A 24,165-nucleotide genomic window follows, 5' to 3' on the forward strand; every position below is an offset into this window, starting at 1 on the left:
TGACTCTACAACCTCTCTAGACTCTACGCCTCTCTAGACTCTACAACCTCTCTAGACTCTACAACCCTCTAGACTCTACAACCCCTCTAGACTCTACAACCTCTATACTCTACACCCTCTCTAGACTCTACGCCCCTCTAGACTCTACAACCTCTCTAGACTCTACAACCTCTCTAGACTCTACACGCCCTCTCTGGACTCTACACCCCTCTGGACCTCTACGCCCTCTCTGGACTCTACGCCCTCTCTGGACTCTACAACCCTCTCTGGACTCTACATGCCCTCTCTGGACTCTACGCCCTCTCTGGACTCTACGCCCTCTCTGGACTCTATGCCCTCTCTGGACTCTACACCCTCTCTGACCTCTACACCCTCTCTAGACCTCTACGCCCCCTCTCTAGACTCTACAACCTCTCTGGACTCTACGCCCCTCTCTGACTCTACGCCCTCTAGACTTGACTCTACGCCTTCCTATGCCTCTAGACTCTACACCCCTCTGACCTATGCCCTGGACTCTGGACTCTACACACCCTCACTGGACTCTACATACTGTACCTGCTCCCATGAAAGACGAGCAGAGACTCCCGGCTGTTTTCCCACTCCTCCGCCAGCTCACTCTCATGGGGGAATTTGTCACAGCCCACGTACATTGACAGCTCAAAGCAGTTGGTGTGCAAGTAGCTGAAGTCGCTCATACCTGCCGACACAGAGACAGTGGTGCTACTGCACTGTAACACTGAGAGACAGGGGCTAGTCATTCATACCTGCCAACACAGCGGCACAGACAGAGTAATTTATCTGTCGGCCAACTGCCCAATGAAAAGACATCAGCTCATATGTTATTTTTTCACCAGTGTTTTATAAAGATAATAAATCAAATCAGCATGTGTTTAAATGAAGAGCTACCTGGTACTGGTCTGTGGTATGTTTTTCCATCGGCAGGGACTGGGAAACTGGTCAGAATTGAAGGAATGATGGATGGCGCTAAATACAGGGAAATTCTTGAGGGAAACCTGTTTCAATCTTCCAGAGATTTAAGACTGGGACGGAGTTCACCTTCCAGCAGGACAATGTCCCTAAGCATACTGCTAATGCAACACTTGAGTGGTTTAAGGGGACACATTTAAATGTCTTGGAATGGCCTAGTCGTGTAAAAGCCCAGACCTCAATCCAATCGAGAATCTGTGGTATGACTTAAAGATTGCTGTGCACCAGCGGAACCCATCCAACTTGGGAGCTGGAGCAGTTGTGCCTTGAAGAATGGGAAAAACTCCCAGTGGCTAGACGCTGCTTATAGAGACATACCAAGAGACTTGCACATGTAATTTCCAGCAAACGGTAGTTCTACATATTATTGACTTTGGGGAGGTGAAAAGTTATGCACGCTCAAGTTCATTTTTGTCTTATTTGTTGCTTGTTTCACAATAAAACATATTTTGAATCTACAAAGTGGTAGGCATGTTGTGTCAATCAAATGATACAAAAACCCCCCAAAATATATTTTAATTCCAGGTTGTAAGGCAACAAAATAGGAAAAAATGTCAAGGGGTTGAATACTTTCAAAGCCACTGTATGTTGCATGAGACTTTAAAAACGTTTTTTCATACCTGACGTACTTGTTCGGCATTTGCTGTATGATCGATGAGAATTCCATATTGCAAATGTACGTCCCTCATTACTAGACACGCTGCGAATGTTTGAAAATTTACGACAGCGTCGGGCCGGGCACCAGGGCCAGATCTTCTCCGGAAGTCATCGAACGAAGTGTCTCGGACATTCGATTATTTTTATAACATTTAAAATGTTGGTCATTTTTCCGTTGTCCCCAAAATTCCACCAGATGGCGAATGATTCTATTTGCAAAATGTACAAAACATTACCAATCATGACATGGCCATTTCTCCTAAATGGTAAAGACTTTCCCAAGACGAAACTTGGTGAGCATAGGTTTGGTCTAATGGGCTGTTAGCCCAGAAACATAGGTTTGGTCTAATGGGCTGTTAGCCCAGAAACATAGGTTTGGCCTAATGGGCTGTTGGGGCCCAGAAACATAGGTTTGGCCTAATGGGCTGTTAGCCCAGAAACATAGGTTTCGGGCCTAATGGGCTGTTAGCCCAGAAACATAGGTTTGACTAATGGGCTGTTAGCCCAGAAACATAGGTTTGACTGCCCAATGGGCTGTTAGCCCAGAAACATAGGTTTGGCCTAATGGGCTGTTAGCCCAGAAACATAGGTTTGGACTCACGCTACTGGCTGTTAGCCCAGAAACATAGGTTTGGCCTAATGGGCTGTTTGCCCAGAAACATAGGTTTGCCTAATGGGCTGTTAGCCCAGAAACATAGGTTTGGACTAATGGGCTGTTAGCCCAGAAACATAGGGTTTGACTAATGGGCTGTTAGCCCAGAAACATAGGTTTGGCCTAATGGGCTGTTTGCCCAGAAACACTAATGGGCTTTGGCAAAGTCCCAGAAACATAGGTTTGGCTGGGTTAGCCCAGAAACATAGGTTTGGCCTAATGGGCTGTTAGCCCAGAAACATAGGTTTGGCCTAATGGGCTGTTTGCCCAGAAACATAGGTTTGGGACTATGGGCTGAGGAGAGGAGAGGAGAGGAAAGGAGAGGAGAGGAGAGGAAAGGAGAGGAGAGGAGAGGAGAGAGAGAGAGAGGAGAGGAGAGAGGAGAGGAGAGGAGAGGAGAGGAGAGGAGAGGAAAGGAGAGGAGAGGGAGAGGAGAGAGGAGAGGAGAGGAGAGGAGAGGAGAGGAGAGGAGAGGAGAGGAGAGGAGAGGAGAGGAGAGGAGAAAAGGGAATGGGAGGAAAGAGGAGAAAGGAGAGGAGGAGAAAGAGGAAAGGGAGGAGAGAAAGAGAGGAGAGGAGAGGGGAGAAGGAGGGAGGCCCAGAAATCTGTCATAGTGACAGGATGGAAACCAGAAGTCCTCTATCTGTCATGGAGTCATAGTTAGCCCAGAAACATAGGTTTGGCCTGAAACCAGGCTGTTAGCCAGCAGAACATCAGGTCATAGTTGAGAACCAGAAGCCTAATGGGCTAGTTGAGCCCAGAATCATCTATCTGTCATGGAGTCATAGTGACAGGATGAGGAAGTCCCCTATCTGTCATAGCATAGTGACGGGATGAGAACCAGAAGTCCCCTATCTGTCATGGGGCTGTTAGCCCAGAAACATAGGTTTGGCCTAATGGGCTGTTAGCCCAGAAACATAGGTTTGGACGGGGATGAGAATGGGCTGTTAGCCAGAAACATAGGTTTGACAGGACTAATGGGCTGTTAGCCCAGAAACATAGGTTTGGCCTAATGGAAGCTGTTAGCAGGATGAGAACCAGAAACTGACAGGATTAGCCTATCTGTCATGGGAAACATAGGTTTGGAGTCTAATGGGCTGTTAGCCAGCAGGATGAGAACATAGGTTTGGCTCTAATGGGCTGTTAGCCCAGAATCATAGGTTTGGCCTAATGGGCTGTTAGCCCAGAAGTCATAGGTTTGGCCTAATGGGCTGTCAGCCCAGAAGTCCTCTTACTGTCATAAGGATGGCGTCATAGTGGGCTGAAACCAGAAGTCCCAGAAACATTTTGTCTGACAGGATTAAAGGTTAGTGCCCAGAAACAGAAGTCCTCTAATTGACAGGATGGGCTGTTTGCCCAGAAATCTGTCATAGGTTTGAGCCTAATGGGTCTGACAGGATGAGAACCAGAAAAAGAACCAGAAGTAATGGGCATGTTAGCCCAGAAACATATTCCCCTAACAATGACAGGATAGAACCAGAAACATAGGTCATTGAGATAGTGACGGGATGAGAACCAGAAATCTGTCATATAGGTTTGGCCTAAAGTTGTGAAATGAGAACTAGAAGTTCTGGTATAGTGACAATGAGGTCTGTCATAGATAAGAAACAGAATTACGTCTAATGGGCCAGCCCTGTCATAAACATAGGTTTGGTCCTCTACGGGCTGTTGAGCCCAGAAACATAGGTTTGGTCCCCTAATGGAGTCATATGAAAACCAGAAACATAGGTTTGGCCTAATGTCATGGAGTCATAGTGACAGGATGAGAACCAGAAATCTGTCATAGGTTGAGAACCAGAAGCCCCCTAATGGAATTGAGCCCAGAAACATAGGTTTGAACCAGAACTAATGGGCTGTTAGAATCTGTCAAATGAGGTTTGAACAGAACTAATTGAATTGAGAACCAGAAAATAGGAATTGAAGTCCTTATCTGTCATGAGTCATAGGACTGAACTGAAGCCCAGTCAAACATAGGTTTGTCATAGTGAAATGGGCTGTTAGCCCAGAAACAGAAGTCCTTTGGTCATATGACAGGATGAATGACAGGCTGTTAGAACCAGAAACATAGGTTTGGAGTCTGAAGGCTGAACCAGAAACATAGGTTGAACTGAACATAGTGACAGGATGAAAACCAGAAGCCCAGAAACATAGGATTGAGAAGTCCTCATCTGTCATGGGCTGTGAAATGAGAACCAGAAACATGTCATAGTGTTTGAAGTCCTATCTGTCATGGAGTCATAGTTGAGCCCAGAAACATTGAATGGAAAATATCTGTCAACCCAGATGAGAACCAGAACTTTCCTAATGAGAACCAGAAGCTGTCATAGTGCCCAGAAGTCCTCTACAAGTGATGGTGTCATAGTGACAACATCTTCTGTCATAGCAAGGTCCCTATTTTAGTGACAGGATGGAACCAGAATTAAAGGTCAAAAACCAAATAGTGACAGGATGAGCGCTAATAGTGACAGGATGAGACCGCGTAGAGAAGTGACATGAGAACCAGAAGCCTATCTGTCATGGAGTCATTGAGGAAAAAGAACCAGCCATGGAGGTGACTGAGAACCAGAAATCTGTACAATGAACAATTCTGTGATGGTCAAAGGGTCCTGTCAAAAAGTTTGAAATGAAAGAACTACATGGAGTCTGGTACTGGTCTGTGGTAGGATAAACCAAATCAACATGTGTCATAGTGAAATGAGAAAGAGCTATCTGTCTGGAGTCATAGTACTGGTCCTCCATCTGTCATGGAGTCATAGTGACGGGATGAGCCAGACGTCCTCTCTGCTGAGCTAGTCCTATCTGTCAGAGAGAGAACTAGAAATTCATAGTGAGAGGAGAAGGAAATGAATTGAACAGAAGTCCTCTATCTGAATGACAGGATGAGAACCTGAAATGAATTGAGAACTGTCAAGTTGAGAACCAGAAGTCCTGAACTGAAAAGAGGATAAGAAAGAATCTGAAATAGTGAGGATGAGAAAGAGTCCCCTATCTGTCATGGAAAGTGAGGAGAATTGAATGGAGTCATTGAATTGAACCAGAAACTGTCATAACAGGATGGAAACCAGAAATCTGTCATAGTGACAGGATGAGAACCAGAAGTCCTCTATCTGTCATAGTCTGACAGGATGAACAGAACTGAATTGAAATGAGAACTGAAATGTCAATGACAGGATGAGAACTGAAGTCCTCTTATCTGTCATAGTGACAGGATGAAAACATCATCTGTCATAGTGACACTAAGTCCCCTATCTGTCATAGTGACAGGATGGAGAACCAGAAGATCTGTCATGGAGTCATAGGGGTGATGGGTGAGAACCAGAAGTCCTCTATCTGTCCATAGTGACAGGATGAGAACCAAAGTCCCTCTGGAGTCATAAAGTGACGGGATCTCTGTCATAGTGACAGGACAGAAACCAGGCGGTGGGTGAGAACCAGAATATCTGTCATGGAGTCATAGTGACAGCGGATAGAGGTGTCCAGAAGTCCTCTATCTGTCATGGAGGTGGGGGAACTAGAAGTCCTCTATCTGTCTGGACAGTGGATGAGAACCTGACAGGGAGAACGAAGTCCTCATTCGTCGTGACATGGGTCATAGGATGAGAACCAGAAGTCCTCTATCGTCATAGTGACAGGATGAGAACCAGAAGTCCTCTGTCATAGTGACAGGAGACCAGAAGTCCGCACGTCAAGTTATAGTGACTCTAGAAGCTCATCTGTCATGGAGTCATAGTGACAGGATGAGAACCAGAAGTCCTCTATCTGTCATGGAGTCATAGTGACAGGAGAGGAGAGTCATCGTGACAGGATGAGAACCAGAAGTCCCTATCTGTCATGGAGTCATAGTGACAGGATGAGAACCAGAAGGGGAGAATCTGTCATGGAGTCAAGTGAGAGGAAAGAGGGGAAAGAGGAAAGTGACAGGATGAGAAAGAAGTCCCCTCTTTGTCTGTCATGGAGTCATAGTGACAGGATGAGAGAAATCTGTCATGGAGTCATAGAGGAAAACCAGAAGTCCTCTATCTGTCATAGTGACAGGATGAGAGAACTCTATCTGTCATAGTCCTCTATCTGTCATAGTCACAGGATGAGAACCAGAAGTCCTCTATCTGTCATAGTGACAGGATGAGAACCAGAAGTCCTCTATCTGTCATAGTGACAGGATGAGAACCAGAAGTCCTCTATCTGTCATAGTGACAGGATGAGAACCAGAAGTCCTCTATCTGTCATAGTGACAGGATGAGAACCAGAAGTCCTCTATCGTCATAGTGACAGGATGAGAACCAGAAGTCCCCTATCTGTCATGGAGTCATAGTGACAGGATGAGAACCAGAAGTCCTCTATCTGTCATGGAGTCATAGTGACAGGATGAGAACCAGAAGTCCTGGGTCATGGAGTCATAGTGACAGGATGAGAACCAGAAGTCCTCTATCTGTCATAGTGACAGGATGAGAACCAGAAGTCCTCTATCTGTCATAGTGACAGGATGAGAACCAGAAGTCTGTCTCATAGTCGGGATGAGAACCAGAAGTCCTCTAGTCATAGTGACAGGATGAGAACCAGAAGTCCTCATATGGAGTCATAGTGACAGGATGAGAACCAGAAGTCCTCTATCTGTCATAGTGACAGGATGAGAACCAGAAGTCCTCTAGTCATGGAGTCATAGTGACATGATGAGAACCAGAAGTCCTATCTGTCATGTCATAGTGACAGGATGAGAACCAGAAGTCCTCTGTCATGGAGTCATAGTGACAGGATGAGAACCAGAAGTCCTCTATCTGTCATAGTGACAGGATGAGAACCAGAAGTCCTCTATCTGTCATAGTCACAGGATGAGAACCAGAAGTCCTCTATCTGTCATAGTGACAGGATGAGAACCAGAAGTCCTCTATCTGTCATAGTGACAGGATGAGAACCAGAAGTCCTCTATCTGTCATAGTGACAGGATGAGAACCAGAAGTCCCTCTATCTGTCATAGTGACAGGATGAGAACCAGAAGTCCTCTATTCTGTCATAGTGACAGGATGAGAACCAGAAGTCCTCTATCTGTCATGGAGTCATAGTGACAGGATAAGAACCAGAAGTCCTCTATCTGTCATGGAGTCATAGTGACAGGATGAGAAAACCAGAAGTCCTCTATCTGTCATGGAGTCATAGTGACAGGATGAGAACCAGAAGTCCTCTATCTGTCATGGAGTCATAGTGACAGGATGAGAACCAGAAGTCCTCCTGTCTAGTCAGGATGAGAACCAGAAGTCCTCTATCTGTCATAGTGACAGGATGAGAACCAGAAGTCCTCTATCAGTCATGGAGTCATAGTGACAGGATGAGAACCAGAAGTCCTCTATCTGTCATAGTGACAGGATGAGAACCAGAAGTCCTCTATCTGTCATAGTGACAGGATGAGAACCAGAAGTCCTCTATCTATCAGTGACAGGATGGAGTCATAGTGACAGGATGAGAACCAGAAGTCCTCTATCTGTCATAGTGACAGGATGAGAACCAGAAGTCCTCTATCTGTCATAGTGACAGGATGAGAACCAGAAGTCCTCTATCTGTCATAGTGACAGGATGAGAACCAGAAGTCCCTCTATCTGTCATAGTGACAGGATGAGAACCAGAAGTCCCTATCAACTGTCTGTGGGACAGGATGAGAACCAGAAGTCCTCTATCTTTGTCATATACAGGATGAGAAATCAGAAGTCCAGGTCTATCTTTGAATTTCGTAAGGACAGGAGGGACATTTGGCCCAGAGAGTCCTCTATCTGTTATAGTGGTCATAGTCTCAATAGTATCTTCTGTCATTTTTTCTTTCTAGTTCTGGGATGAGAACCAGAAGTCCTCTATCTGTCATAGTGAGTTCAGGATGAGAACCAGAGCATCTTCCTCTATCTGTCAGGATGGAGTTGACAGGATGAGAACCATGTCTAGTCCGTCCTGACTCCACTGACCCAGGGACCAGTCAGACTGAATGAGAACGGGAGAATGGTCACTCTAATTCATGTCCTCAAATGGAGTCATAGTGACAGGATGAGAACCAGAAGTCACTAAAAATAATTGAGTCATAGTGACAGGATGAGAGGTCTACAGAAGTCCCCTATCTGTCATGGAGTCATAGTGACAGGATACAGAACCAGAAGTCCTCTATCTGTCATAGTGACAGGATGAGAGTGACAGGATGAAACCAGAAGTCCTCTATCTGTCATGGAGTCATAGTGACAGGATGAGAACCAGAAGTCCCTATCAGTCATGGAGTCATAGTGACAGGATGAGAACCAGAAGTCCACCTATCTGTCATAGTGACAGGATGAGCCAACCAGTCCTGAATCTGTCATAGTGACAGGATTGTCCAGAAGTCCTCTATCTGTCAAGTGACAGTGATGAGAACCAGAAGTCCCTATCTGTAGTGGGATGAGAAGCAGAAACTCTGTTCTTTTCTATCTGTCATGTGACAGGATCCAGAATTTCAAGGTCTTTTGTTCATAGTGATAAAAAGTTACAGTTTTGATCAACTAAATCTCTTTCAAAAAATGCAAGTTTAACAAGGAGAGGTGTATAAGATAGCTCAATTGTATCTTCTCATTTTCTTTGAAGTTCTGGATGTCTGAGATTCCCCTTCAAGGGGAAGGGACTTTAGCCTCCTCAAAATGCTTGTGTGGCTAGCATTTAGCGTGTTCAAACTAGTATCTTCTCTCAAATCTTTTCTAGTGTTTAGCATCTTCAAACTGGGGATTCCCTTTCAATGTTTTGTTTAGCCTCCTCACAGGTGGAGTTGACACCTGGCTCAAACGGAATGGGAATGTTGGTTGAGCATCTTCCTGGGGTTTCAGCCTCCCCAGGATGGAGTTGAGCCACTCAGCTCAGTAACCTGACTACTCCAGGGACACTGAGTTTACCCTCCACCTGGCCAACGGGAGGGATGCTGAGCCAGAGTTAGCTTGCAGATAATTAAGACATGAGGTCCCCAAATGGTTTTAAATTCATTAAGGATAAAAAGTTATCCTTCTTTAAATAAAACTATACTATATATATTCACGTAAAAAATACAAAACACAACGTTTTTGAATGAAGGTCTACAATAGCCTCAGCACTCTGTAGGGGTAGCACCTGGCTAAACGGAGAGGGATGCTGTCCTCTTAGCGTCCTCCCTTGGCTACATTGACGTCAATACAAAACCTAGGAGGCCTAGGGTTCTCACCCCCTTCCATAGACTTATACAGTAATTAAGACAACTTCTGGATTTACCCTCCACTTAAACCTATCAGAGTTCTTGCAGCATGAACTGACATGTTGTCCACCCAATCAAAGGGTCAGAGAATTAATCTAGTACTGAAAGCATAAACTACAGCGAGCTAGCACTGCAGTGCATCACATGTGGTGAATAGTTGACTCAAAGACAATAGTTGAACAGTTTTGAACAAATTAATTTCTTCAAAAATGAAGGATTAACAAGAGAGCGAGAGATAGCTCTATTTAGTTGTCATTTTTTAAACGTTCACTTACTTAGCTGGCGAATGCAGCTAGCTAGTTTAGCATACTCAAACACCTGGCTCAAACGGAGAGGGATGCTATGTTAGCTAGCTAGTTTAGCCTGCTCAAACACCTGGCTCAAACGGAGAGGGATGCTATGTTAGCTAGCTAGTTTAGCCTGCTCAAACACCTGGCTCAAACGGAGAGGGATGCTATGTTAGCTAGCTAGTTTAGCCTGCTCAAACACCTGGCTCAAACGGAGAGGGATGCTATGTTAGCTAGCTAGTTTAGCCTGCTCAAACACCTGGCTCAAACGGAGAGGGATGCTATGTTAGCAGCTAGTTTAGCCTGCTCAAACACCTGGCTCAAACGGAGAGGGATGCTATGTTTAAGTTTAGCTGCTCAAACACCTGGCTCAAACGGAGAGGAATGCTATGTTAATAGTTTATCAACACCTGGCTCAACGGAGGGGATGCTATGTTAGCTAGCTAGTTTGGCCCTGCTCAAACACCTGGCTCAAACGGAGAGGATGCTATGTTAGCTAGCTAGTTTAGCCTGCTCAAACACCTGGCTCAAACGGAGAGGAATGCTATGTTAGCTAGCTAGTTTAGCCTGCTCAAACACCTGGCTCAAACGGAGGGGGATGCTATGTTAGCTAGCTAGTTTAGCCTGCTCAAACACCTGGCTCAAACGGAGAGGGATGCTATGTTAGCTAGCTAGTTTAGCCTGCTCAAACACCTGGCTCAAACGGAGAGGGATGCTATGTTAGCTAGTTGGAACTGGAATACTTCCAAATGCAAATTAATTACACTGTTAATACACTGTGATTTAAACAGTTGAAGTGTACCTATAATAAAAATTACAGACCTCTACATGCTTTGTAAAGTAGGAGAACCTGCAAAATCGGCAGTGTATCAAATACTCGTTCTCCCCACTGTATATATACTTAATAAAAATATGTATATGGGGGATTGAAAATGATGCAGATCATTACATTGATGGAAGCTACAATATAGCTGCAATATTAAAGCTGCTCTACAATATATAATAATAATAATAATAATAATATATGCCATTTAGCAGACGCTTTTATCCAAAGCGACTTACAGTCAGTCATGTGTGCATACATTCTACGTATGGATGGTCCCGGGAATCGAACCCACTACCCTGGCGTTACAAGCGCCATGCTCTACCAACTGAGCTACAGAAGGACCACAACACCCTAAAGTGAACCCCCAAAAAACCAAGTGATTTCACCCTAGATCAGCTAGATGAAGGCAAGAGAGTGCCAGGCGGTATTGAATGTGTCAATGTCTCTCTCCTTGATTACTCTAATTTCTCTTGACCCTTGATTCATAGTGTAGGTTGTAGCAACCTCATGATGGGTACAGGGGGAACACTGCAGTATCACGTAGTAGCCTAAACCTATCACTGTTACATTGAACTGGGTGAACGGAATTACGAGCGACAGTTATCCAATATGCTGTAATAGAAATAAGGAAGGAGTCACCCTCCTTCATCCTAAACGACACCAGCCGCCACTGGAATCACTGGTGAGGATGCTTTGAACTTCTGACTTTCAGAAGAGGAGAATCTTTCATCTGACGATCACATGGCTGACAAGCAAAAGACGTCCTCCGCACGTGTCCCAGAAGAGTCAGTTGTATCCGTGGTATGTTTCAGTACAGCCTTAATGATGCAGTCAATATTTGTATTATCAGCTGTGGGGTTTTTGGGGGGTCTTCCCGGACACCCACACCTACCACTTCAAAGGCTTTGTCGTAACCGTCGGGGTTGACGGAGGAGCAGGTGTATCCTGGTCTCGTGCACCAGGTGACGTATCCGCGGGCTACCCGACAGGTACTCCTGACACATGAACTGCATCAGCAGCAGGAGCAGCTCGGCCCAGCACTCGTTACCATGGGAACCGGCCGTGTAGCGGAACTCTGGTTCACCTGGGAGAAGAGGGAGGGAGGGAGGGAGGGAGAGGGAGGGAGGGAGGGAGAGGAAGAGAGGGAGGGAGAGAGGGAGGGAGAGAAGGGAGAGAGGGAGTGAAACCACGTTCACCAAACCACTTGAACCCAGAGAACTTTACTTCTAGGAATGGTCTTACCTGGTTCATGCTCTCCGGGGTTGTCTGAGATCTCGATGGCGTAGAGTTTCTGTCCGCTGTGACTCTTGCCGATGTTATAGATCCTTGTGATGTTGGGGCACATCTCATTAACCACCTTCATCAGCTGTAGAGCCAGTAGAGAACACCTCATTAATCACCTTCATCGGCTGTAGAGCCAGTAGAGCACACCTCATTAACCTAACCCCCTTCATCGGCTGTAGAGCCAGTAGAGAACACCTCATTAACCTAACCCCCTTCATCGGCTGTAGAGCCAGTAGAGAACACCTCATTAACCCCCTTCATCAGCTGTAGAGCCAGTAGAGAACACCTCATTAATCACCTTCATCGGCTGTAGAGCCAGTAGAGAACAAGAGTCCCAGAGTTTTCAGTAGGCCTTCCACGTGGCGAAATTGATTTCAGATATGTTGTCTCGCTGCTTACTGAGCGGGCTACCACTTTCCTCCCGATTCTGCCCATACCTGGGGCCAACTCTGCCTTGCCAGCACACGTGACTGCCCTCCCTGAAGCTTCTCACCAGTCAGGCCCCAAGCGAAAGGCTAACTATTGGCTGGCTCTATAAGGGGGACACTAAAGGCTGAGGAGTTCATTTCACACATCCCCCCCATGAACAGCATCACTCCACTGTGATAATGTAATATATATTTTTATCATATAATGTATTACCAAATGTTTCATTTTCACAACATTCTAAATTAGTACATTGGTACCATTTAAAAACATTCTAAATGTTCTAAATTCTAGTACATTGGTACCATTTAAATGTTCATTGGTTTAAACTGCCTCTCTCCAGAGCAAAGACTGGGTTCCTCCATTTCGCTTAGTGTCTGCTCAGTATTACTCTGTGGCGTAGTATAGTATCTGCCCAGCATTACTCTGTGGCGTAGTGCAGTGTCTGCCCAGCATTACTCTGTGGTGTAGTGTAGTATCTGCCCAGCATTACTCTGTGGTGTAGTGTAGTATCTGCCCAGCATTACTCTGTGGTGTAGTGTAGTGTCTGCCCAGCATTACTCTGTGGTGTTGTGTAGTATCTGCCCAGCATTACTCTGTGGTGTAGTGTAGTTTCTGTTCAGCATTACTCTGTGGTGTGGTGTAGTGTCTGCTCAGCATTACTCTGTGGTGTAGTGTAGTATCTGCTCAGCATTACTCTGTGGTGTAGTATAGTATCTGCCTAGCATTACTCTGTGGTGTAGTGTAGTATCTGCCCAGCATTACTCTGTGGTGTAGTGTAGTATCTGCCCAGCATTACTCTGTGGTGTAGTGTAGTACCTGCCCAGCATTACTCTGTGGTGTAGTGTAGTGTCTGCCCAGCATTACTCTGTGGTGTAGTGTCTGCCCAGCATTACTCTGTGGTGTAGTGTCTGCCCAGCATTACTTTGTGGTGTGGTGTAGTGTCTGTTCAGCATTACTCTGTGGTGTAGTGTAGTATCTGCCAGCATTACTCTGTGGTGTAGTGTCTGCCCAGCATTACCTGTGGCGTAGTGTAGTATCTGCCCAGCATTACTCTGTGGTGTAGTGTAGTGTCTGCTCAGCATTACTCTGTGGTGTAGTGTAGTATCTGCTCAGCATTACTCTGTGGTGTAGTGTAGTGTCTGCCCAGCATTACTCTGTGGTGTGGTGTAGTGTCTGCTCAGCATTACTCTGTGGTGTAGTGTAGTGTCTGCTCAGCATTACTCTGTGGTGTAGTGGTGTATCTGCTCAGCATTACTCTGTGGTGTAGTGTTGTATCTGCCCAGCATTACTCTGTGGTGTAGTGTAGTATCTGCCCAGCATTACTCTGTGGTGTAGTGTCTGCTCAGCATTACTCTGTGGTGTAGTATAGTATCTGCCCAGCATTACTCTGTGGTGTAGTGTAGTATCTGCCCAGCATTACTCTGTGGTGTAGTATAGTATCTGCCCAGCATCACTCTGTGGTGTAGTGTAGTATCTGCCCAGCATTACTCTGTGGTGTAGTATAGTATCTGCCCAGCATTACTCTGTGGTGTAGTGTAGTGTCTGCCCAGCATTACTCTGTGGTGTAGTGTAGTATCTGCCCAGCATTACTCTGTGGTGTAGTATAGTATCTGCCCAGCATTACTCTGTGGTGTAGTGTAGTATCTGCTCAGCATTACTCTGTGGTGTAGTGTAGTATCTGCTCAGCATTACTCTGTGGTGTAGTGTAGTATCTGCTCAGCGTTACTCTGTGGTGTAGTGTAGTATCTGCTCAGCATTACTCTGTGGTGTAGTGTAGTATCTGCTCAGCATTACTCTGTGGTGTAGTGTAGTATCTGCTCAGCATTACTCTGTGGTGTAGTGTAGTATCTGCTCAGCATTACTCTGTGGTGTAGTATAGTATCTGCTCAGCATTACTCTGTGGTGTAGTATAGTATCTGCTCAGCATTACTCTGTGGTGTAGTGTAGTGTCTGCTCAGCATTACTCTGTGGTGTAGTGTAGTGTCTGCCCAGCATTACTCTGTGGTGTGGTGTAGTGTAGTGTCTGCCCAGCATTACTCTGTGGTGTAGTGTAGTATCTGCTCAGCATTACTCTGTGGTGTAGTGTAGTATCTGCCCAGCATTACTCTGTGGTGTGGTGTAGTGTAGTATCTGCCCAGCATTACTCTGTGGTGTAGTGTAGTGTCTGCCCAGCATTACTCTGTGGTGTGGTGTAGTGTAGTATCTGCCCAGCATTACTCTGTGGTGTAGTGTAGTATCTGCCCAGCATTACTCTGTGGTGTGGTGTAGTGTAGTATCTGCCCAGCATTACTCTGTGGTGTAGTGTAGTATCTGCCCAGCATTACTCTGTGGTGTAGTGTAGTATCTGCCCAGCATTACTCTGTGGTGTAGTATCTGCCCAGCATTACTCTGTAGTGTAGTATCTGCCCAGCATTACTCTGTGGTGTAGTATCTGCCCAGCATTACTCTGTAGTGTAGTATCTGCCCAGCATTACTCTGTGGTGTAGTATCTGCCCAGCATTACTCTGTGGTGTAGTATCTGCTCAGCATTACTCTGTGGTGTAGTATCTGCCCAGCATTACTCTGTGGTGTAGTATCTGCCCAGCATTACTCTGTGGTGTAGTATCTGCCCAGCATTACTCTGTGGTGTAGTGTCTGCCCAGCATTACTCTGTGGTGTAGTATCTGCCCAGCATTACTCTGTGGTGTAGTATCTGCCCAGCATTACTCTGTGGTGTAGTGTCTGCCCAGCATTACTCTGTGGTGTAGTATCTGCCCAGCATTACTCTGTGGTGTAGTATCTGCCCAGCATTACTCTGTGGTGTAGTATCTGCCCAGCATTACTCTGTGGTGTAGTATCTGCCCAGCATTACTCTGTGGTGTAGTATCTGCCCAGCATTACTCTGTGGTGTAGTATCTGCCCAGCATTACTCTGTGGTGTAGTGTAGTATCTGCCCAGCATTACTCTGTGGTGTAGTATCTGCTCAGCATTACTCTGTGGTGTAGTATCTGCTCAGCATTACTCTGTGGTGTAGTATCTGCCCAGCATTACTCTGTGGTGTAGTATCTGCCCAGCATTACTCTACTTACATGCCTCATGTCTTTGTAGCTGTGATGTTTGAAGTCCAGGTTGTCTGTGGTTGTGATCTCGTTCCGTCTGTGGTAATAGTTCTGAGAGTCTGACAACAAACACATCCCATATCAAGTCATTGAACAAATCACTACATCGACAACAGTACATGTGTCAACTGAAGAGCTAGATAGGTCTGATAGTGATCAATGGGTTACAGTCACGATACCACAAAATGGAGGTTGGTGTCACCTGAATTGGGAAGGACAGGCATGTGGAAATGACTGGAGTGGAATGGTATCAAATACATTTTTTAAAAATGTGGTTTCCATGGTTTCCGCGTGTCAGATGCCGTTCCATTGGCTCAGTTCCAGACATTATTAAGAGCCGTCCTCCCTTCAGCAGCCTCCTGTGGTATATTCCCCTGTAAAGACTGGGTTTAGTTTGTTGTGTGGCAATGCTCATGCCCTGGTTCTGGAAGTGCATTACGTGACGCGAAGTCGATTGAGCATTGCTAGCTACCTACACTGTTCGGTCCATGGAAAAGGACCTAACCTTTTTATATTGTTTTCGGGGGGCGCCCCCCCCCTCCCCCAAAGGTTTTTTTATTGTTTGTCAAACTTGTTGAGAGCTCTCAAGTGTTTTAGCTTTACTATCTTAGGCTTTAAGGTATATAGTGGCTTTAAGGTATATAGTGGCTTTAAGGTATATAGTGGCTTTAAGGTATATAGTGGCTTTAAAGTATATAGTGGCCTTCAGAAAGCATTCAGACCCTGTCACTTTACTGACTTAGGCTGTAAGGTATATAGTGGCTTTAAGGTATATAGTGGCTTTAAGGTATATAATGGCTGTAAGGTATATAGTGGCTTTAAGGTATATAGTGGCTTTAAGGTATATAATGGCTGTAAGGTATATAGTGGCTTTAAGGTATATAGTGGCTTTAAGGTATATAGTGGCCTTCAGAAAGCATTCAGACCATGTCACTTTTTCCACATTTTGTTACTCTAAAGCCTTATTCTGAAAATGGATTAAATTAAAATTGTTCCTCATTAATCTACACACAATAAATACCCCATCATGACAGAGTGAAAACAGGTTTTTTGAATTTTTTTGCAATTTTATTAAAAAATAAAAAACAGAAATACCTTATTTACATAAGTATTCAGACCCTTTGCTATGAGACTCTAAACTGAGCTCAGGTGCATCCTGTTTCCATTGATCACCGTTGAGATGATTCTACAACTTGATTGGAGTCCACCTGTGGTAAATTTAATTGATTTTGACATGATTTGCCAAGACGTGTACCTGTCTGTATAAGGTCCCACAGTTGACAGTGCATGTCTGTAATACATCTATGGACAATGGTAATACAGTACCATCTATACACCACCCCCTGTCTGCTACTGCCATTCACACACTGAGGTTTGTTAGGTACGCCACCCCCTGTCTACTACTGTCATTCACCTTAATACACTGAGGGTAACTGGCCAGTATATTAGGTACACCACCCCCTGTCTACTACTGTCATTCACCTTAATACACTGAGGGTAACTGGCCAGTATATTAGGTACACCACCCCCTGTCTACTACTGCCATTCACCTTAATACACTGAGGGTAACTGGCCAGTTTATTAGGTACACCACCCCCTGTCTACTACTGTCATTCACCTTAATACACTGAGGGTAACTGGACAGTATATTAGGTACACCACCCCCTTGTCTGCTACTGTCATTCACCTTAATACACTGAGGGTAACTGGCCAGTTTATTAGGTACACCACCCCTGTCTAGGCCATTCATACACTGAGGTTTATTAGGTACACCACCCCCTGTCTACTACTGTCATGCACCTTAATACACTGAGGGTAACTGGACAGTATATTAGGTACACCACCCCCTTGTCTACTACTGTGATGCACCTTAATACACTGAGGGTAACTGGACAGTATATTAGGTACACCACCCCCTTGTCTACTACTGTGATGCACCTTAATACACTGAGGGTAACTGGACAGTATATTAGGTACACTACCCCCTTGTCTACTACTGTCATGCACCTTAATACACTGAGGGTAACTGGACAGTATATTAGGTACACCCCCGTCTACTACTGTCATTCACCTTAATACACTGAGGGCCACTGGTCAGTTTATTAGGTACACCACCCCCTGTCAGACAGTTACACACAGCAGTTACCGAGTAGAATCACACAGTACACACAGCAGTTATCAGATAGATTCACACAGTACACACAGCAGTTACCGAGTAGAATCACACAGTACACACAGCAGTTACCGAGTAGAATCACACAGTTACACACATAGCAGTTACCTAGTAGAATCACACAGTACACACAGCAGGTACCTAGTAGTATCACACAGTATACACACAGCAGTTACCTAGTAGAATCACACAGTACACACAGCAGTTACCTAGTAGAATCACACAGCAGTTACCTAGTAGAATCAGACAGTACACACAACAGTTACCTAGTAGAATCACACAGTACACACAGCAGTTACCTAGTAGAATCACACAGTTACACACAACAGTTACCTAATAGAATCACTACAGTACACACAGCAGTTACCTAGTAGAATCACACAGTACACACAGCAGTTACCTAGTTGTATATTACTCAGAATTCATACACAGTACACACAGCAGTTACCTAGTGGAATCACACAGTACACACAGCAGGTACCTAGTAGAATCACACAGTACACACAGCAGTTACCTAGTAGAATCACACAGTAGGTACACACAGCAGTTACCTAGTAGAATCACTCCCCTGTCAGTACACACAGCAGTTACCTAGTAGAATCACACAGCAGTTACACACAGCAGTTACCTAGTAGAATCACACAGTACACACAGCAGTTACCTAGTAGAATACACACAGCAGTTACCTAGTAGAATCACACAGTACACACAGCAGTTACCTAGTAGAATCACACAGTATACACACAGCAGTTACCTAGTAGAATCACACAGTACACACAGCAGTTACCTAGTAGAATCAGTACACACAGCAGTTACCTAGTAGAATCACACAGTACACACAACAGTTACCTAGTAGAATCACACACCTAGTAGAACACACAGCAGTTACCTAGTAGAATCATACACACAGCAGTTACCAGTAGAATACAGTACACACAGCAGTTACCTAGTAGAATCACACAGTACACACAGCAGTTACCTAGTAGAATCACACAGTACACACAGCAGGTACCTAGTAGAATCACACAGTACACACAGCAGTTACCTAGTAGAATCACACAGTACACACAGCAGTTACCTAGTAGAATCACACAGTACACACAGCAGTTACCTAGTAGAATCACACAGTACACACAGCAGTTACCTAGTAGAATCACACAGTAGAATCACACAGCAGTTACCTAGTAGAATCACACAGTACACACAACAGTTACCTAGTAGAATCACACAGTACACACAGCAGGTACCTAGTAGAATCACACAGTACACACAGCAGTTACCTAGTAGAATCACACAGTACACACAGCAGTTACCTAGTAGAATCACACAGTACACACAGCAGTTACCTAGTAGAATCACACAGTTACACACATAGCAGTTACCTAGTAGAATCACACAGTTACACACACAGCAGTTACCTAGTAGAATCACACAGTTACACACATAGCAGGTACCTAGTATAATCACACAGTTACACACAGCAGTTACCTAGTAGAATCACACAGTACACACACAGCAGTTACCGAGTAGAATCACACAGCAGTTACCTAGTAGAATCAGACAGTACACACAACAGTTACCTAGTAGAATCACACAGTACACACAGCAGTTACCTAGTAGAATCACACAGTTACACACAACAGTTACCTAATAGAATCACGCAGTACACACAGCAGTTACCTAGTAGAATCACACAGTACACACAGCAGTTACCTAGTAGAATCACACAGTACACACAGCAGTTACCTAGTAGAATCACACAGTACACACAGCAGGTACCTAGTAGAATCACACAGTACACACAGCAGTTACCTAGTGGAATCACACAGTATACACACAGCAGTTACCTAGTAGAATCACACAGTACACACAGCAGTTACCTAGTAGAATCACACAGTACACACACAGCAGTTACCTAGTGGAATCACACAGTACACACAGCAGTTAGCTAGTAGAATCACACAGCAGTTACCTAGTAGAATCAGACAGTACACACAACAGTTACCTAGTAGAATCACACAGTACACACAGCAGGTACCTAGTAGAATCACACAGTATACACACAGCAGTTACCTAGTGGAATCACACAGTACACACACAGCAGTTGCCTAGTAGAATCACACAGTACACACAGCAGTTACCTAGTAGAATCACACAGTACACACAGCAGTTACCTAGTAGAATCACACAGTACACACAGCAGTTACCTAGTAGAATCACACAGTACACACAGCAGTTACCTAGTAGAATCACACAGTACACACAGCAGTTACCTAGTAGAATCACACAGTACACACAGCAGTTACCTAGTAGAATCACACAGTACACACAGCAGTTATCCCAGAATCCACAGTACACACAGCAGTTACCTAGTAGAACCACAGTACAACAGCAGTTACCTAGTATAATCACACAGTACACACAGCAGGTACCTAGTAGAATCACACAGTACACACACAGCAGTTACTCTAGTAGAAACACAGTAACACACAGCAGTTACCTAGTAGAACCATGACAGTAATACAGCAGTTACCTAGTAGAATCACACAGCAGTTAAGATAGAATCACACAGTACACACACAGCAGGTACCTAGTAGAATCACACAGTACACACAGCAGTTACCTAGTAGAATCACACAGTACACACAGGTTACCTGTATAATCACACAGTTACACACAGGTTACCATAGAATCACAGTATACACAGCAGTTACCTAGTAGAATCCACAGTAATACAGCAGTTACCTAGTAGAATCCACAGTAGACACATAGCATGTACCTGGACCATGGTACATCCCAGGATCTCCACTCTCATACAGATGCTGCCACGGTTGAACCAGGAACATCTATGACCCTGGTAACGAGCCACGGCTATGGCCACAGGAAACATGTACATCAATACAGGGATCTCTTTCTCCATGTTACCAATGAACATCTATGAGACAAGCAGATGAGCAACACAGTGAATAAGAGACTATGGATCGGGATGGTAATACAGTACATCTATGGACCATGGTAATACAGTACATCTATGGACCATGGTAATACAGTACATCTATGGACCATGGTAATACAGTACATCTATAGACCATGGTAATACAGTACATCTATGGACCATGGTAATACAGTACCATCTATGGACCATGGTAATACAGTACCATCTATGGACCATGGTAATACAGTACATCTATGGACCATGGTAATACAGTACCATCTATGGACCATGGTAATACAGTACATCTATGGACCATGGTAATACAGTACATCTATGGACCATGGTAATACAGTACATCTATGGACCATGGTAATACAGTACATCTATGGACCATGGTAATACAGTACATCTATGGACCATGGTAATACAGTACATCTATGGACCATGGTAATACAATGGACCATGGTACATCTATGGACCATGGTAATACAGTACATCTATGGACCATGGTAATACAGTACATCTATGGACCATGGTAATACAGTACATCTATGGACCATGGTAATACAGTACATCTATGGACCATGGTAATACAGTACATCTATGGACCATGGTAATACAGTACATCTATGGACCATGGTAATACAGTACATCTATGGACCATGGTAATACAGTACATCTATGGACCATGGTAATACAGTACATCTATGGACCATGGTAATACAGTACATCTATGGACCATGGTAATACAGTACATCTATGGACCATGGTAATACAGTACATCTATGGACCATGGTAATATAGTACAGTACTCTATGGACCATGGTAATACAGTACCATCTATGGACCATGGTAATACAGTACATCTATGGACCATGGTAATACATTTACATCTATGGACCATGGTAATACAGTACATCTATGGACCATGGTAATACAGTACATCTATGGACCATGGTAATACAGTACATCTATGGACCATGGTAATACAGTACATCTATGGACCATGGTAATACATCTATGGACCATGGTAATACAGTACATCTATGGACCATGGTAATACAGTACATCTATGGACCATGGTAATGACCAGTACATCTATGGACCATGGTAATACAGTACATCTATGGACCATGGTAATACAGTACATCTATGGACCATGGTTAATACAGTACATAAAAAATGGACCATGGTAATACAGTATCTCATCTATGGACCATGGTAATACAGTACCATCTATGGACCATGGTAATACAGTACATCTATGGACCATGGTAATACAGTACATCTATAGACCATGGTAATACAGTACATCTATAGACCATGGTAATACAGTACATCTATGGACCATGGTAATACAGTACATCTATGGACCATGGTAATACATCTATGGACCATGGTAATACAGTACATCTATGGACCATGGTAATACAGTACATCTATGGACCATGGTAATACAGTACATCTATGGACCATGGTAATACAGTACATCTATGGACCATGGTAATACATCTATGGACCATGGTAATACAGTACATCTATGGACCAAGGTAATACATCTATGGAACATGGTAATACAGTACATCTATGGACCATGGTAATACAGTACATCTATGGACCATGGTAATACAGTAATACAGTAATACATCTATGGACCATGGTAATACAGTACATCTATGGACCATGGTAATACAGTACATCTATGGACCATGGTAATACAGTACATCTATGGACCATGGTAATACAGTACATCTATGGACCATGGTAATACAGTACATCTATGGACCATGGTAATACAGTACATCTATGGACCATGGTAATACAGTACATCTATGGACCATGGTAATACAGTACATCTATGGACCATGGTAATACAGTACATCTATGGACCATGGTAATACAGTACATCTATGGACCATGGTAATACAGTACATCTATGGACCATGGTAATACAGTACATCTATGGACCATGGTAATACAGTACATCTATGGACCATGGTAATACAGTACATCTATGGACCATGGTAATACAGTACATCTATGGACCATGGTAATACAGTACATCTATGGACCATGGTAATACAGTACATCTATGGACCATGGTAATACAGTACATCTATGGACCATGGTAATACAGTACATCTATGGACCATGGTAATACAGTACATCTATGGACCATGGTAATACAGTACATCTATGGACCATGGTAATACAGTACATCTATGGACCATGGTAATACAGTACATCTATGGACCATGGTAATACAGTACATCTATGGACCATGGTAATACAGTACATCTATGGACCATGGTAATACAGTACATCTATGGACCATGGTAATACATCTATGGACCATGGTAATACAGTACCATCTATAGACCATGGTAATACAGTACATCTATAGACCATGGTAATACAGTACCATCTATGGACCATGGTAATACAGTACATCTATGGACCATGGTAATACAGTACATCTATGGACCATGGTAATACATCTATGGACCATGGTAATACATCTATGGACCATGGTAATACAGTACCATCTATAGACCATGGTAATACAGTACATCTATAGACCATGGTAATACAGTACATCTATGGACCATGGTAATACATCTATGGACCATGGTAATACAGTACATCTATGGACCATGGTAATACAGTACCATCTATGGACCATGGTAATACAGTACATCTATGGACCATGGTAATACAGTACATCTATGGACCATGGTAATACAGTACATCTATGGACCATGGTAATACAGTACATCTATGGACCATGGTAATACATCTATGGACCATGGTAATACAGTACATCTATGGACCATGGTAATACAGTACATCTATGGACCATGGTAATACAGTACATCTATGGACCATGGTAATACAGTACATCTATGGACCATGGTAATACAGTACATCTATGGACCATGGTAATACAGTACATCTATGGACCATGGTAATACAGTACATCTATGGACCATGGTAATACAGTACATCTATGGACCATGGTAATACAGTACATCTATGGACCATGGTAATACAGTACATCTATGGACCATGGTAATACAGTACATCTATGGACCATGGTAATACAGTACATCTATGGACCATGGTAATACAGTACATCTATGGACCATGGTAATACAGTACATCTATGGACCATGGTAATACAGTACATCTATGGACCATGGTAATACAGTACATCTATGGACCATGGTAATACAGTACATCTATGGACCATGGTAATACAGTACATCTATGGACCATGGTAATACAGTACATCTATGGACCATGGTAATACAGTACATCTATGGACCATGGTAATACAGTACATCTATGGACCATGGTAATACAGTACATCTATGGACCATGGTAATACAGTACATCTATGGACCATGGTAATACAGTACATCTATGGACCATGGTAATACAGTACATCTATGGACCATGGTAATACAGTACATCTATGGACCATGGTAATACAGTACATCTATGGACCATGGTAATACAGTACATCTATGGACCATGGTAATACAGTACATCTATGGACCATGGTAATACAGTACATCTATGGACCATGGTAATACAGTACATCTATGGACC

General features: G+C 43.9%; 1 pseudogene; it reads right to left on the reverse strand.

Annotated features, from left to right (window-relative positions):
- Positions 1-555: 555 nt before the first annotated feature.
- Positions 556-24,165, reverse strand: part of LOC127921716 (inactive carboxypeptidase-like protein X2) — a 31,163-nt pseudogene continuing 7,553 nt past the window's right edge.

Source organism: Oncorhynchus keta, unplaced genomic scaffold, assembly GCF_023373465.1.
Source record: "Oncorhynchus keta strain PuntledgeMale-10-30-2019 unplaced genomic scaffold, Oket_V2 Un_contig_23266_pilon_pilon, whole genome shotgun sequence".
In the NCBI taxonomy this organism is placed as follows: Eukaryota; Metazoa; Chordata; class Actinopteri; order Salmoniformes; family Salmonidae; genus Oncorhynchus; species Oncorhynchus keta.